General features: G+C 44.3%; 1 long non-coding RNA gene across 2 annotated transcripts in view; it reads right to left on the reverse strand.

The window, feature by feature from the left end:
* Positions 1-16,960, reverse strand: part of LOC132220765 (uncharacterized) — a 70,020-nt gene that overhangs the window by 50,774 nt on the left and 2,286 nt on the right. For both annotated transcript variants that reach the window (XR_009449861.1, XR_009449860.1), the window contains exon 2: positions 14,280-14,416. This is a non-coding gene — a long non-coding RNA (uncharacterized LOC132220765). The remainder of the gene's footprint in view (positions 1-14,279; positions 14,417-16,960) is intronic.

Consider the following 16,960-nt stretch of genomic DNA (forward strand, 5'->3'; position numbering starts at 1 on the left):
CTCCTTTACCACACCCTCATTTCTTATCCAGCCAGGATGAACTATTTTCACGATCTCTGAACACACACCTCTCCTTCCTGCTTCTACATCTTTGCCCAGGCTTCCTTGGGTGAAATGTTCTCTTTGTGACCAGGTCTACTTGGGCCACAAAGCCCACCTTTGAAGGCTCAGCTTAAGAATTATCTACAAAGTCTTTCCTGTCCGCTCCCTTAGGAAGAATCATTTCTAATTCAGGGCTCTCTTGAAACCTGCATGGTCTTCTGGTATCACACACCTATTGTGCTTCCTGGATTCCCTCTCAGGCTGAAGACGGGGATGAAGATGCCACAGGCATCCCTGTGTTGGATTCATATTTGTACTGCCAACTGGCCCCATGTTAGGCTCTGCCAAAGGGAGTGCTAGAAAGAAGCTGCAAGACTGGAGGAGGAAGGGACTTGCCTCTTCCTGTCTGCTGCTTTTGGCTTCTTGTCTGCTTCCTGTTCCTGTGAGCAGAACTCCAGCAACTCTTTACCCTACTGCAGCAGCAGCTGAATCCAGCTTGCAATTTCTCCAGCCCTTCGGAACTACAGCATGGGCCAGCACCCCTCCTCAAGCTCTGGGTCCCAGCCCTAGGGGCTCCTCCTCCAAGCTTCTACATTTTAGTAATTCTAACTTTTTTCTTGTTCCCACATAGAGGTGGGAGCTGCTTCCTGCAGTTGCCTACCTCATGATGCTGTAGAGTTCTCTTTTTACATTTTTATTTACTTAGTTAACAGCTACATCTGGTTAGCAATTCTTCAGATTAAATTTACTCTGTGTAAATAACTGGTGTGGTTTTCAATTTCTGACCACACCCTGACTAACACAGAACCAAAGAAGTCCTTTAGCATGTGGATTTCTAATTCAGATTTCTTCCCATAAAAATCCTGAGGGATTAAAAAATACTTTGCGCCCTAACTGGTTTGGCTCAGTGGATAGAGCATCAGCCTGCGGACTCAAGGGTCCCAGGTTCGATTCCGGTCAAGGGCATGTACCTTGGTTGCGGGCACATCCCCAGTAGGGAGTGTGCAGGAGGCAGCTGATCGATGTTTCTCTCTCATCGATGTTTCTAACTCCCTATCCCTATCCCTTCCTCTCTGTAAAAAAATTAATAAAATATATATTAAAAAAAAACACTTTGCAATGTAAAATCCGTCCCAAAAAGTGTACTTCCAAAGCATGCACCGGGTTTATGTTCTGTAGGTAACTTTATTGAGGACGCCCTCACTGACCTTCCATTTGACATCACTGTTTAGCAGGTCTCCTGGCTAATTAATGTCAGTTACTTCCTCCAGGGGCACAAAGAAGCCCTTTGTGACTATTCCCAACCTAAACCAACCTCACTCTTGCTTCCCATTCCAGTCCCCTTCTGACTGGACCCACCCTCCTGAGTATCAGACCATGTTCGCCATTTGCATACGTCTTCTGCTCTTTCCTGCCCTAGCCTGAGAGCAGGATCATTTCACCTGCTTCTGAGAACCCCCACCCCACAGCTCAGTAAATGGTACACAAATAAGAAATGAAGGAATGAAGTGGATAATCAGGGAAGAGGAAAACCCATTGCCCTGAGTCAACACTATTGATTGGGTGGGAGGCCTTGGGCACAACAGCACTTGAAAAACATTGCTGATCACTCACCAGTATAATTCATGACCCTGGTTTCTTGTGAATGCCTCTGCCTGTTTGGCTCTTGTTATCCGGATCTAGGTCTCTTATAGGAAACATTATTTTAATGCCTATGCATCAGTGATGGAAGCAGTCATTAGCAGGAAGAGCATGAGTTCGGAGTCGGAAAAACCTAGGAATAAATTTTGAATCCACCACCCACTACCTATATGACCTTGGGTAAGTTATTTTACCTCTCAGAGCCTCAATATCCCCATCTGTATACTGGAGTTATAATGGTAACAGTAAACACTTACTAGGTGTGATAGGCCAGATATGTTCTGAGTGTTGTACATCTATCTAATTTAATCCTGTTATATTAGCTATTTACTATTATCACCCCCTTTTAGAGACAAGGTGAACAGTTTCAGAGGTTAAACAGCTTGTCTAAGATCACCCAGCTAGGCGTTCTCGGGGTCCAGGTGGAGAGCCAGGCAGTCTGGCTCCAGAGCCCAGCTTCCTAACCATCTGCACTATTGCCTTTTTCCTTTCCTGATTCCCAGAAATCTCACTCACTGAGCTAATATATGTTGAGGGCGTGGCCCATCTAAGCACAGCATATAAGGAGTGAATCTGGCACCCGGGAAAGGAATTCAGAAAGAGCTTGCATTCAGTGGCGTGGGCTCAGATTAGATTTACCATTGAAATGACCTGGCTGCTACGACTGTTATTCTTGTGATGAACAATTTGGCAAAAGCCTCTGCCTCAAATAGTAGCAGCACATTTCCCTGCCACCCTTAGTGGACAGCTTGGTGAAAGGTATTTGGTTCTGTAATGTTTTTTCCGTGTTGCTAAGGAAAAGGTGCTGTCATCAGATAAAAGGCATGAGATGAACATGGAGCCACGTAACGCCACTAAAACCAGCCACTAAGTGAGCACACATGACCCGTTTACCCTGCTTTGGGCTTCTTCCCCATGCCCATCATTACCTGAGTACATAACATATTTACTCAACCATGTGTTGTCAATCCCACAAAAAATATCGGCTCCAAAGGGCCAAAACTTTGTGCTTCTTTCCCTTTGCCTAAAACAGTGTCCTGCTCAGCGAGGATTCTGCTAAGTGCTTGTTGAACGAACAATGGGTTACGTCTTCAGTACCAGTGTCCCGCAAATACAGATTCTTCTGCTATGTGCATGCCGATGGCTGACGGGAATGGAGGATCTAATCCTCAAATGTAACTAAGCAGGTCCAGACACAGGGCAGAATCAGGGCTGGAACTTCCTTCGCTGCTGGAGTTCAGGATGCAGTGTCAGATACACCAGCCAGACAGGATCTCAGAGGCCACAATGTTTGAGGACGGAGCCCAATGAGGCAGGGAGGTGGTGTTGGTGTCAGCACTTCGGTCGATTTGAGAAATTCCCTTCAGCATTTAGTACCGGAAAAAACATCGTCTCTTTCAAAAAACCTCCGTGCTGTCCTTTTTTTTGCTTTGGCTGCTTGGAAGCTTAGAGCCAAACTTACTGCTCAGTAATAGTAGTGGTGTGGGCCTATGCTATGGTTCTAGAATTGCGCTATGTTAATACATTTATATCTTTTTCTTTTATTGCATCTCAAACTTAGAAGGTAGACTATAAATGTAAATATCCAAATAAAGAATTCAGAGAAAACCAGGCACAGCAGGTCAAGCTGGTGATCCCAGAAGAACCCTCCCTCTCCTAGTGCCCTGCATGGCATTCTTCTGTCCCTTCCTGCATGCCCCCTGCCTCCAAATCCTGCCCATAGCTCCAATGGCAATGAATGTTCTCATTCGTCTCCTTCCAACTCCTTTTCTGTCACCTACACCAGCCACATATCCAGTGACTCTTTTCCTGTGCTCTTCTACCTACGCTGCATAGGCCTCCCGCCTGCCCACAGAGAAAATCTATTGAGCTTCATAAACTCTCCAGCCACATTCTGTGCCATGCCCCTTTCAAACTGATGTTCAGTCAATGTGATTCTGTTTATAAAAATATATGGCATGCCTACTACATGACTACATGCCTGGCCTCAGTCCTGGGGTGATGGAGCTGTAAAGCTTAGCGCCCTCTGAGAAGCCCCCTGACACCCTCGAGTTAATCACTTCTCCCTATATCCTACCTGTGCACCCCATTTAATCATCTATTACTTTGCTCCAATCCACACTGTTGAATGGGAACTTGCTTAGCTGGATGGTTTGTTTCCTCTGCTTGACTCTGAGTTCCTGGAAGCAGGAAACATCGTCTATTCACTCTGTCTTCAGGGCAGAGGTGGGCACACAGTGGGTAAATAATGTGTGTGTAAATAATAATTTTTTAATTGAGGAAAGTCAGGACACAAGAAGCAGAAATAGCACCCAGAACAGAGCCTTTCACGTAGTATGTGTTCACTACGTCCTTGTTTACTGGAAGAGAAAATGAGGTTCAGAGATACCCAGTATCTGGTAGAAAAATAAGGGGAAAGTGGCAGATGGGATACACGAGCGCCGAATGTACGCATGTGAAGAACCACATGGTTGGGAAGCAGTTGTAGGGACTGGACCTTTGGATGCGTGTATTTAGTTTGATTCAATAAATGTTTCTTGAACATCAGCTGTAAGTAGGAAGGTGAGCAGCTGAGGTTTGAGCAGCAGGGCATGTTGTACTGCGTATCTGTGAAGCACTATTGCATGAAAGGTGGGGACACCAGACAAACCCTGGTTCAAGTCCCAATCTCAACTCCACCACTTGCCAGCTGCACAACTTTGGGCAAGCTACTTAACCTTTCTGAGCCTCAGTTGTTTATATAAAATGAGAATAAAAAATACCTAACTCACAGGTTATTATGAGTTTAAAATGAGACAATTTATGGAAAGGATGCTATAAATATTAGTTACCAGTACAAATGGCCAAATAGAATATCAAAGCTATGTTCCAGATTTATCTAAGGGCCACAACTCCATGTAAGTACAAAGATATTCACCGAACCCCCAAATGTTTAAGGTGACCCATATGAAATGACCAACATTCACCTGTTCTTGACTTACATTACTCAGCACTGCAGAGTAGTATGAAAAAGAACTTTCCAGACACTGAGCTGCCCAAGAAGATATGGTATTTCTGTAAGTTTGAAAACCACTGGACTAGAGGACGTGATATTTCCAACTCTTATCTTGCTTTCTAGTTTCTAGACTGTTCATCCTCAAGGGCCGGGATTGTGCTCAGTCTGTTCTTGTAATGCTAAGGAACTTAGTAATGGTCTGCTGGGGCGATGGACTGGCACATCCCAGGCCGTCTACCTGACAGGGCACAAGGACACAAAAGGGCAGCAAATCCTCACATTATAATAACTATGGATAATCATAGTACCTGCGTGCCTAATGGGTTCTGTGTCTCTCAATCAGCTTGAGATGTTAAGGGTATAACTGACATAGCTGAGTCTAAAAATATCATCCAGATTTGTAGAGCATGCTTTCTATACATATTCAGTATCTGATCGGACCCTGCATCATAGAGAAGGTGGGTATTATCAGTCTCATTTTAATGAGGACTCAGAGCTCAGAGATGTTAAGGACGCTAAGTCCACACAGTTTGTCAGAAGCAGGCAGCAATTCCAGCTTCTGAGTTCTGTCCTTGACCTTGTATAAGTTTCTTCTCATGAACACTCACAGAAAGCCATGTCCACAAGGGAAGAAGGAGGGAGGAGCAGAGGTGGAGAACGAGGTGGGGTCTGTCTCATTCAGCAGCATTCTCAGGTGTGCACATTGATCTCAGGCTGCTCTGCACATGCGTCCTTGCTCTCCAGGTAGTGCATCCCTCCATGCCCCTGCTGGTCTCAAGGGCTACAGAATAGAGGATGAGAGGTGCGCTCTGGCCAGAACCAGCAGGAGGACTGGGTGGAGGCAGGCAAGATGATCTTATTGATTCAGTCTGCCTCCTAAATCTTAACCAGATCTTTTAGCTACTGACTTCATTCCCTGTGTGGCTGCCACAGCCACACATGGCCCCTGGCTTAGAAATGCTACATATGCTCCCCCTAATTGCTATGTGACGCGTTGTCTCACAGCTACGACAGCAGCACTTTGGGGGCTGTCTCTGAAGAGCGAAAGGCAGATGACAAGAGAGCTTTTGTCTTTCATATGCCATCTAGACCGTGATATGCCCAATGGACAAGCCAGGCGTCAGTGGGTCTCTTCCTTCAGTGAGAGATGTGACATGTGTCAGGGAAACGAGCTGGCTCCTGCTTCATGTCGAAAACTTGCTTCTTGCCCAGTATCTGGGATAGCTACCAAGGGGCTCATTTTGTCTTCTAATACACAAAGGTTAGGCAAATCCCCCAAAGCTGACCCAAGACAGCAGTCCTTCTCCTCCAGGCAGCTGGGTAGTAACGAGCCTGGTCTCAGCTTGACACCGAATTCACCCTGTGGCCTCAAGCAATTGCTCAACCTCTCTATACCTCTGCTCCCGGGATTGTAAAATGACAGTTCTGGAGTTTGTTAATAGTCAATAAATTGTGCTACACATCAATAAATATTAATCAAAGCCAACAATGATGATGGTTTTGCAAAATATAACAGTGTCCTGGGAAGAAAAGCTTCTCTGATTCTTCTGAGTAATTCCCATAAAGTTGGGCTGGCGCCCAGATATTATGAAACTGTGACACAAAGAGACTGGTATTTGCAGCTTGTTCTCTTATTAGCTCATCCTGCTTTGTTTATATTTAGATGGCTGTCTAAGGGGATGCCATCAACATCCCATTCGCACAACTGGGACAAGGTGTCTCTCTGTCAGGATGTGTTGTTAATCTGCAGTATCAATACAGGCAATACCAGCATGACCCTCTGACTGGGATGCCAGAGGAATGGCTTCATCCCAGCATGGGATGCAGCAGATCAGACACAGACTGGGAGCTCCCCAGTCAAAGGTACTAGTGAACCCAGAGGCTGAAGGTCAGGTTCTGACAAATTAAGGCAGAGTTATGTTCCTTGAGGAGAGCAAAAGACATATTCAAAGCCTTGTGTGCTCAGTTTTCTCAAAGTTCAAGACCATCTATTTGCTGCTGCATTTAAATTAAGGAATTTTTCCTGAGGTTGAAGCTAGTCATGCATTCAATAATCTTTTATTGAGCACATTGCAGGCGCTGTGAGCACTTCTCTCCTCAGCCCTGGCAATGTTAAGGATGAAAAAGACATGATGCCTGAGAATACAGTCCAGTCAGGAGGACCGAGCAGAGACAGACAGGCTCAGCACTGAGCAGCACGGGCTGAGGAGAGGTAGGTCCAGGGTGCCGTGGAGACAGAAGGGCGTCTCAATGCGGCAGGAGAAATGACTTCTGGTTAAAGGTAACTGGCTAGCCGCACATCGTCAACTTCTCTCTCTCTTAAGAGATTATAACCAACAATTACAGTGGAATAACATTGTGAGGATAAATCCATAAAAAAGGGAGAAGTGCCTTAAGACAAGAGACTTGACAAATCTATGAAAGAAAGAAAGTGGATGGAGGAGAGCTACTCCGGAATAGGAAAAGGAGGTGACAAGCGGGGAAGGGTGGGAGAGGGTGCCACTGAGAAGCCAGGCTCAGCAAGGCTCAGAAATGAGGACTCAGGCCTGACAGACATGAGCGCAGGAGTGTGCCAGGCAGTGGAAAACAGGAGGATTCACTGGAAGCCTTCACAGAGAGCAGTTCCTGAGACACCTTACTTCCCCAGCAGTCAGCAGCTGACATCATCTCCAGAATAAATGAGGGTGTCCTTCAAGGCACTGAATGGCCCCAGAACAGACCTGCACCTTCTAGCATTTAGAAATCCTACTGATGAAAAGAAGGCTTTCCTCCATCACCCTGAGGTGGTGGAGTGTGTGTAGGGGGCATTTTGTGTCATCTGGGAGACAATCCCTTGGGGGAGGTGCTACTGGCATGTGGAGGGTAGAGGTCAGAGATGTTGCTAAACATCCTACAATGTGTAGGCAAGACCCACACAACAGAGTTCTCTGGCCCAAAATGCCGTCTGTGCCGAGTTTGAGAAACCCTGCTGTAACAAAGCGCTCCAGCTTACCAACCCCACTTCCACAAGCCCCACACGATCCTCCACAACCATGTCAGCAAGAACCTACTGATCAAGTGCCTGGCCAGGGCGGGGCTGTGCGAGATGCTTCCTGGCACACCCATGACAGTCACTGGGAGCATGGGAAGATGGGGTGTTTCTATGTTGTCTGGAAATCTCTGAGGCAGTACCACGGTTTTTTAAAAAGAAGGAAAAGAAAGCATGAGAATTAGGACAGAGCAAAGAAAAACGGCTCCTGTTACAGGTGACCAAGGGTTGACCACAGTACCCTTGATGGCCAGCAGAGGGCAGCTGGGGCAACAGAGCTGGAGTCAGGGAATTTCTACCCTCCAAGGAGGCAATTCCAGTGATGAGCATTCCATATCAGAAGTTGAGAGTTCAGCTGGAATTAAAAGCAGGAGATAAAGAATGCATTTGCTCACAGACTCCAGGACAACGCAATTTCAAGTGGTTGGGAGGTGAGATCATGGAAGAACTGGGAACCCGGGATGATCAGTCAGGTAGGGCATGGGGCTGGGGTGGGAGAACCCAAACCATTGACAGGAACTGGGCTCACCAAGAGCAAGAGAGACTAAGCCTCTGAAATGCTGTCAGGTGGCACCTGGGTGTTGACGGTGTTCGGCTCCTCCTCGAATTGGCCTCTCCGTTGCTCCTGACAGGCCCCGTTGTGTGGCAGAGGGCAACTGAGAGGATGGCCTGCAGCGATGGGTGTGCATCTGGAAGAGGTGAACTCAGAGCTGGTGGAAGCAGAAAACTGGTTTCTGGTGCATTTAGGCTATTCCATGTGTGGTCCTGCCAACCCATCCCAGGATGGCCTGCAAACCCAGCACTGCAGGCCGGTGTGTTTCGGCTGCACAAACCTCCTTTACAAATCCCTCTATAGGTACTTCTTGCTTACAGAAATAAAGCAATATATACAAGTTAAGACTCCTCCAGGGGAGTTTTCAGGAAAGGCCTAGAGGTATTCTGGGACAACAAAAGTAAAATTCTGACCATCAACAAGCAAACAGGGCCACCTCCCAGTATTCACTTTTATCATCACTGATGGTAGTTCCTCCAAGTTTATATACTGGAAGTACGAAACAGAATCAAGTCTGAACATCTCAGAAATCTTACAGGTTGAAAGCCCTGGAATTTGGACTGAAGCTGGTATAACCTCGACCATGATCATAAGGCACAAAATGCTGACTTATCCTACATTTTGAACACAAAATTCAAGTGTTTTTAAAAAGCACTTTTTTTGGCCTGATATCTATCAGAACCAGAAGTAAATAAGCCTTTCATGCCAAAAAAAAAAAAAAAAAAAAAGTGGGGAATGGAACTACATGTTATTTAAGTGCTGGGCACTGTGCTAAGTGATTTATTTGTTCCAGCATTTAATGCTCAGAACAGCCATTTGAGTTAGGATTATTGTGCTACTTTACAGATGAATAAACCACGGTTTTAAGTTATTATTGTAATAACCCAACAGGTTCATATTAACCATTTGTACACCATAAGTGTCTATAGATGCAAGGGGCGGACCTTTTTAACTCAAAATATCGTGGTAGTTAACTGGTTAAGTGCCTTCTATGTCAACTGAACTATACTGTGGGGGAAATAAATGGAATGACAGACTCTCCCCCGTCTGTAAAGACATAGGTATGTACACTGACAACTGCACACTAGAAACACTGTAATGAAAGTGGGAGACTTGCCCGAAGGAGTCAAAGACAATGTCGTACTGAGGTGACACCAGGAACTGGGGTTTTGCAGTCCTCCCGCCTACCTGATACTGTATGCCTATACTGTTGCAAAGTGGTATCTCCAATTTCCATGGAAACTCCCTGCAGGGTAATTAGAGCCCAGTTTATAAATTTAAAATAGGTAGAGCTTGGTATCCTCTGATGCATACCTGTGTCTACTTCCTGCTGGTAAAGTTCTGTGGCAAATCAAGAACCTTTTGGGGATCCTCAAGATGGGACAAGACAGATAAAACATCTGACCAGATGGATGTCACCACTGTTCTTATCCAGCAGCTACATTCACCTGAAACACAACATGGGCAACTGAGCCACCCACCTCTCCTACCTGCCCTGAACTCTGCCCCTTGGCTGGTGGTTCTCAGACCAGCCCCGCACAGACACTCGAGTGGCCTTGTCTGCGCCTCCTCATTGGAGTCCATTTTTAAGGGACAGTCAAGGAAGAGAAGCTAACATCAGTGAAAAGGGCTGTTAGTTCCATGATGACAGGGTCTCTGCTAAGATTTTTCCAATGATCAACATTCCCGTTCAAACATCAGAAGAAACTGTGAAAAAGAAGATTGTAGTCCTGGGTGTTCCATGGTAACAACTGCTGCCACCACAAAGTCAGATCACCATTGTTTCATTAGCCAGAACAATATTTATGGTTGCAGCCCATGTCAAATTAGTGCTGTAATTTCCTTTAAAGACTTAAGCCAAGTATCACCAGTGAAGACATCAGTGCAGAGGCAGCAGCTATGTGGGTAAGGTGGCTCATCGACTCGTGGCTACAAAAATAAGGAAAAACTAAACTCCCTCTGGCTTGCTTGGAGACCTTACAGAATATTAATGTAATGGGTTCATAACAGGCAATAACCCTCATTTTAATTAGAATCCCACACTTAAGATGGAAAAGATCTATTAGGTCACCTGGCCTATCACATTCCCCATCCCCTCTTCAATGCAGAATGGTTCCCTGGGGTCTGCTCACAAATGCATGGCTCAGTCTAAATTTAAATGACTGCAACTATGAGGTTTATGTCATTTCCCATGGGAAACTATTACTCAGTCTAATGGATTTCACCATGATTTTTCCCCCCACAGATTCAGCCCAAATTTCTCTTTGCTTGAGTTTGTCACATTTTTCCACATTATATACACTCAGATTCAGAAAAATCACAAAAATGACAATGAGAATAGAGACCAAGTCTCTATTTTCTACTCATTCATAATAAAGCTAGGAATGTTGGCCCAGATTACTTCCTCAGTTTCACATTTACAGCTGAGCTGGGACATTACTAGCCCTTTTTACCCATGTAAGATGTTCTCCTTTTCTCATAAAAGGAGTCCACAGACTCACCAGCCTGGGGACCAATTTTTTTAATCCTGACCCAAGAATATGTTTTACCTGATTTTTTTAGAGAGAGGAAGGGGGAGGGAGGGGGGGAGAGAGAGAGAAATATCACTGTGAGAGAGAAATGTTGATCACTGATTGATTGCCTCCTGTATGCGCCCAGACCAGGGATAGAACCTGCAATCTAGGTATGTACCCTGACCGAGAATCAAACCTGCAATCTTTTGGTGCTCAGGATGATGCACCAACCAACTGAGCAAGCCAGCCAGGGTCAGCCTGAGGACGATTTGAGTTCCCATGGTGGTGGTGCATTTGACATGATTCATGCCACTCTGTCTTGTCTGACCCCAATATAAACAAAGATCTATTTGCCAAGATTTGAGATACTTTCTGTATCTGTTGAACAGAGAAAATCCTTCTGGCTTTTGGGGAGTGGAACAGAAGACTTTACCTTCATTAGCACCATTACCTACCCATTAAGCTACTGGTCCCTATTACATTTCCTTGGATAACACCCAAGGAATCTTAGAACATCAAGCTGGCTAGGTGGATAAAGAGCTTTGGATCCTGTATGTCATGTATTTCACATATGTGCACATATATGTACAGAGACAGGCAGCGGCATCAGGAGAGGGAAACAAAAGAGAAACACAGCAGGGCTGCAAAACAACACAGCCCATGTTCACAACCCCCTATTTATAAAGGCGGATTGAGTCCTGTGCATGGTGGGACTGTGGCTCATTTGCACTCCTTAATTAAAGAGGAAGGCCTCCCTGGTGATTTTACTTCCCTGGGTTTGTTTTGGGTTATTATTATTACAATAATATGAGGAAGACAGCAATGCCCTGCTCTCAGGATCATTCTTCTGAGCACCGCGGGATGCTGGGAAGACACTAATGAATTCAGAGCACAGCTGAGACTGAATTGCAGCTCCTTGCTGTCCTGCAAGCAAGGGTCCCTCAATGCAATGCCCCTGAATCATTATACTACATGGCAACTCGGGCTGAGGGAGATGGATGGGAAGGAAATGACTCTCAAAGTGTGATTTAATGATAGAAAGGGCACAGTGTACATATGACTGGGCCTCTATTTCCAATGACAGGCCCATTCATTCTTTCCATCCTCATTTATGACATGCTCTTCTAGAACTAGGCACTGGGCTAGGTACTAGGGAGAGTTGTCCTGGGCTATTAGAAGGAGCAAGCAGGTCATACATCAGCAATTTAGTAGCAAACAATTATACTTTCACCTTCCTTTGTGTTGGAAATACAATCCAATTTAAAATCTTTTTAAATGGGTTACAAAATTCTATAAAGATGTACAAAGTGAGAGAAAATCACATAATGAACCTTTGTCTGCCCACCATCAAACTTGGTAAAATCTTAACATTTTCCCTATTTGCTTTAGATTTTTGAAATAGTAAAATATTACAATTATAATTGAAGTCTCCTCTACACACCTCTAAGCCACCCTATAGGCAGCCATCATCCTAAATCTGATGTTAATCATTCCTATTCACATTTTATACTACTCTTCACCTATGGGAATCCATAGATAATAAAGTCCTAAGAAGTAAGACTGGGTTATATGCTTTTTAACTTTTAGAAATGACATTCTATTATGCCTATTCTTCTATAATTTGCTTATTGTCAATCAACATAATGTTTTTAAAATTTATCCTTTTTAATCCACATCATTCTAGTCCATTCATTTTAATCCCTACATAATATTCCATTATATGAGTATTCTATAACTTATCCACTATTGATGGTCATTTAGGTAGTTCTGCCTTTTTCTTGTTTTATGACTTACAATGTTGCAATCAACATTCCTCTATAAATCTCCCATGCAGTGTGATAGAATTTCATTAAATTATATGCCTAAAACTGACTCAAAGTGATTGTAACTAAGTACAAAGTAGTATGAGGGAATTTTCATCTACCCAAATCTTAGCTTATACTTGCTAAGATCAGACTTCAATATTTTGGTCAACATAATGAGAGAGTAATGGTAGCGTATGGTTGTTTTAATTTGTGTTTTATTAGTTACTGGGGAGCTGGAGCATCTTTTCATGTGTTTACTGGCAATTAATGACAATCATCCCACTTTGTTTTTATTTTGTTTTCTTTCTTATGAGTTGTAGTTCTTTTTAAATTCTGGATACTAGGCCTTTATCAATTATCTGTGTTTCCAATATTTTCACCTACTCTCAGGCTTACATTTAATCTGTTTGTGGTATCATTTATTAAGATGAAGTTTTAAATTTAATGTTAGTGTAGTCAGATTTGTAACAGTTTCCCTTACGGTTTTTTCTTCTTTATGTATTGTCTAAGGAATCATTCTCCAACCCTTAAGTCAAAGATGCTTTCCTATACTTTCTTATAAAATTATTACACTTTTGCTTTCAGGCAGAGAGATTTTTCATGCACTTGAAATTTATTTTTTGTGTGTCATATACTTTTATTTTTCTCCATGTGTTGAACTAATTGTCCATCATTTTCCTGCTTTATCATACATTTCATTTACATTTTTACATAAGTAAAAATATCAAATTTTTTACTTAGGTGTGGGGCTTGCTGTTGTCCAGTTTACTGGTTCACTTTTTTTCCTTGTCCTGCACCCGTACCATGCCCCTGAATTGCTGTAACACTATAAGAGATCCTGGTACTTGGGGAGGGCAGTTTCTCTACTTTGTCCTTTTTCCAACCTCCTCCTGCTATCCCTTGTCTTTTGCTCTTCCATTTACATTGTAAGCTTGCCAGGTGCCACGAGGCAATGACTAGAGCAGGCCCTAAACTCTAGACATCTGAGCCAGTTCATCTTAGCTCTGACTGCAGTGACGTACTGAGCACGAAGGAAATGCCAGCCATGGGCTTAGTGCTTCATATACATGGACGCATTTAAACCTCACAACATCCCAGGAGGCTGTTACTAATGATTATTACCTTGTAGTTGAAGGGACTGGGGATCGATGAGATTAAGTGACTTGGCCATAGTCCCTGGGTTACCATGATGCTAGCCAGAGTACAGCTGAGTAAACCCATTCTAATACTATGCCAGGGCTCACCTGCACCTTCAAAAACTTAAAATAATTTTTTTCACTTACTGACAAAACAAGAAAATCAAAATGAATATCCTCCTCATTTGACCAAAGAAGAAACTAAAGCACAGACGAGGTACATGATTTGTCCAATAGCCTAACAATGTCCACTGCAGACCAGAACTTACGCCCTCGACCTCCTGTAAGAAAGTCCCTTCGTCCACCCTAATCCTGCCACAGGTTCTTGCCACTGTGCCCTCCCAGGGCAGATGGCCGGCATATACACAACCAGAAGGTGACAGTGCCCTGCTCGTCTCCACGGGACGCTGCTCAACCTTCAGTGGGCCATGCGGCCCAGCAGGTGAAAATCGGCTCTAAAGATGAAATGGCGTCTTAGGCCTGTGGTTTCTAGATGGTTAGTGACAGTTTCACTTCAAGAACCTAGTAGTGGGAGTGGAGACGGACACAACAAAGGTCTCTCTTACCTGTGCTTGCCCAAGGGGCGCCCACCTCTGTCAAAAATCCGCCTTTCAACTCTCTGCAGTCCGCCTTCCATCTTCAGTTGCACCCAACCACACACTGAAAGCAGCACTTTCCATCGGATCCAGTTGGGAAACTGCAGCTGGGAATGAAAACAATGCTGTTTTCAATCCCGGTTGGTTGAATCCCCGGATGTGAAACCCAACCCACAGATTCGAAGGGCCAGCTGTATTTAGTGAAAAAAAATCCTCGTCTAAGTGGAACTCCGCAGTTCATACCCATGTTGTCCAAAACTTAACTGTAGTTCAATAATGAAAATACTGGTTAGGAGCTGTCAAGGCGCCAAAGAGAAAAGCTGTTATAAGGAGACACTCACTGACCCAGGTGGGTGGCTGATGGACAGACCCCACAAGCAGCAGTTTCTCTCATAAATCTTGACTAGGCCACCAGTGTGCTCAGTGACTTTGAGCAAGTCACTCTAGACAGCCTGGTGTCTGTTCCCTTAGCTGTAAGAGGGAGCTGCATGGGGCGGGGGCGGGGGCAGGGGAGGAAGTTCTTAAGGTGAGGGAATCCCTGTGGTCTGGAAGGAAGAGTGTGATCCTATTAGTGGGCTCTCCCTCTGCCAGGGATCTGGGGACACCTAACCTTCCTGAGGCTCAACGTGAGGTGGTGAGGAGGGCAGTGAAGAAAGCCACAAAATGAACCAAGTGCACTCGGACTCCTCCAAGAATACGAATACTGTGAATGTCTGAGAGCTCCGTCTCCTCCCACTTTTTCCTTTATCATTCTTTATTTTATTACATAAGTATTTTTATCATCAAACTCATTAAACTAAAAAATAACTAAAAATAGTTCATTCATTTCTCCTCCACATCCCCCACCCCTGGCAAACTGTTCTCTGTATCTATGAACTTAAGATATTCACATATACATATATACATATATATTCCACTTAGAAGAAAGATCATATGGTATTTGTCTTTCTCTGTGTGACTTATTTCACTTAGCATAATGCCCTCAAGGTCCATCCATGTTGTCAAACCACTTTTTTCTTTCACTCTCTTGTACTGAAAAAAAGCATTGGTAAATCACATAATTTTCTCCCATGTCAGTCCTCCATCTCTAAGGTAATAGTATAGTTCTGCTGGCCCTAAAATGGGGCAACAGATGTGAAGGTTAGCATGAGGTACTATTAAATTAGCACCTAAAGCAATTAGAGGGAGGTGAGGACGGGAGGTGGGTGAGAGTGCTCCTGTGGTCTGGGCCCTCCAGCACAGCTGCAGGGGCTGGGAGAGACTGCAAGCCAGCCCCACACCTCACAGGAATTGCCATGCTGCCTGGAGGCCCCAGGAAGGAGCCTGGCCCAGCCCTGCCCTCTGGAATGAGCCTGTTTCCTACTGGATTTTATATTAATGAGGTAATTACTGTGTGTGTTTATGCACCTGTGCCTTACTAGTCTCAGCTTCTCTGCATTCCTTCTCCAAGCAATGGGGATCCCTCTCCTGAGCTTTCTTTAGCAGGAGGGGATTAAAAGGAAGGAGGGAAAAAGAAGGTTTCCCTTCCTTTAATTTTGGCTTTAACTTCTGACTTTACCTCTGGTTTTAACAGTTACAGTTTTAACCACCATAATAGTAGCTGCTATTTACTATATTTCCAGATTACCTACTAGATCTCAGGTAATCTTCAAATGAAGTTTTAAACCATTTAATGTTAGTTATTAATTTCACACACTGCAACAGAAGAAACAGAGGCTCTGTCCCCAGTTACCCCTACCTCCCCCTACTCCCTTAAAAGACAAGTTTTAAACTATTCTTACATGCTCTACTGGATGATCTGTGAGCCAATGAGACCTCCTGGGCCTGTGGACTCTGTAACCAGCACCATACCCATGGCAGGTGGGGAGTCCTCCTGGGCACTAGGCACCGCACTGGGGTTCTTTCAGCTCTGCACATAGTGGGCATTGTGGTCACCTGATAGGTTGGCAATGAAGAAACAGCAGGGCCAAAGTCATAAATATGAGATTTACTCACTCATCTTGCCAGGAATTACTCAGCATTAGCTCTATACAAGGAGCAGCACAAGGCAAGACATAGAGCTACACAAGGTGGGGTCCCTGCCCTCAAGGACTTTTCTCACTGGTAGTGGAGAACACACACACACACACATACACACACGCGCGCACGCGCACACACACATGCACACACGCATGCGTGTGTGCACACACGCATAAAAGTAACCAGAACACAAACCAAGTGCTCTGGGCCTGAAGAGCAGAGAAGGGTTAGAAACGACAAACTAGAAAACTTAGAATGTGTCAGCACTTAATTCTGACAACGCATTTTCAAAACATTTAAGCCATTTGACCCTAATGTGTTTTTTTTTTTGGTGCTACCACCAACCAGTACATTTTAATGTTAGTTATTAATTTCAAACACTACAACAGAAGAAACAGAGGCCCTGTCCCCAGTTACCCCTGCCTCCCCCTCCCCGCCTTAAAAGACAAGCAAGTCCCTGGCACCTGAGCTAGATACCCTTTATGTGACAAATATTTTGCAATGTCCTCTTTACTATTACAAAATGAAATTGACTGAAAATACAACTTCAATACACATGATTTTTTTAAAAGGCAATTATCTCAATAAAAGAAAAACTATTCCAGATTTTCTAACATGGTCATTAAGGAACT

This window comes from Myotis daubentonii, chromosome 18, assembly GCF_963259705.1.
Source record: "Myotis daubentonii chromosome 18, mMyoDau2.1, whole genome shotgun sequence".
NCBI lineage: Eukaryota > Metazoa > Chordata > Mammalia > Chiroptera > Vespertilionidae > Myotis > Myotis daubentonii.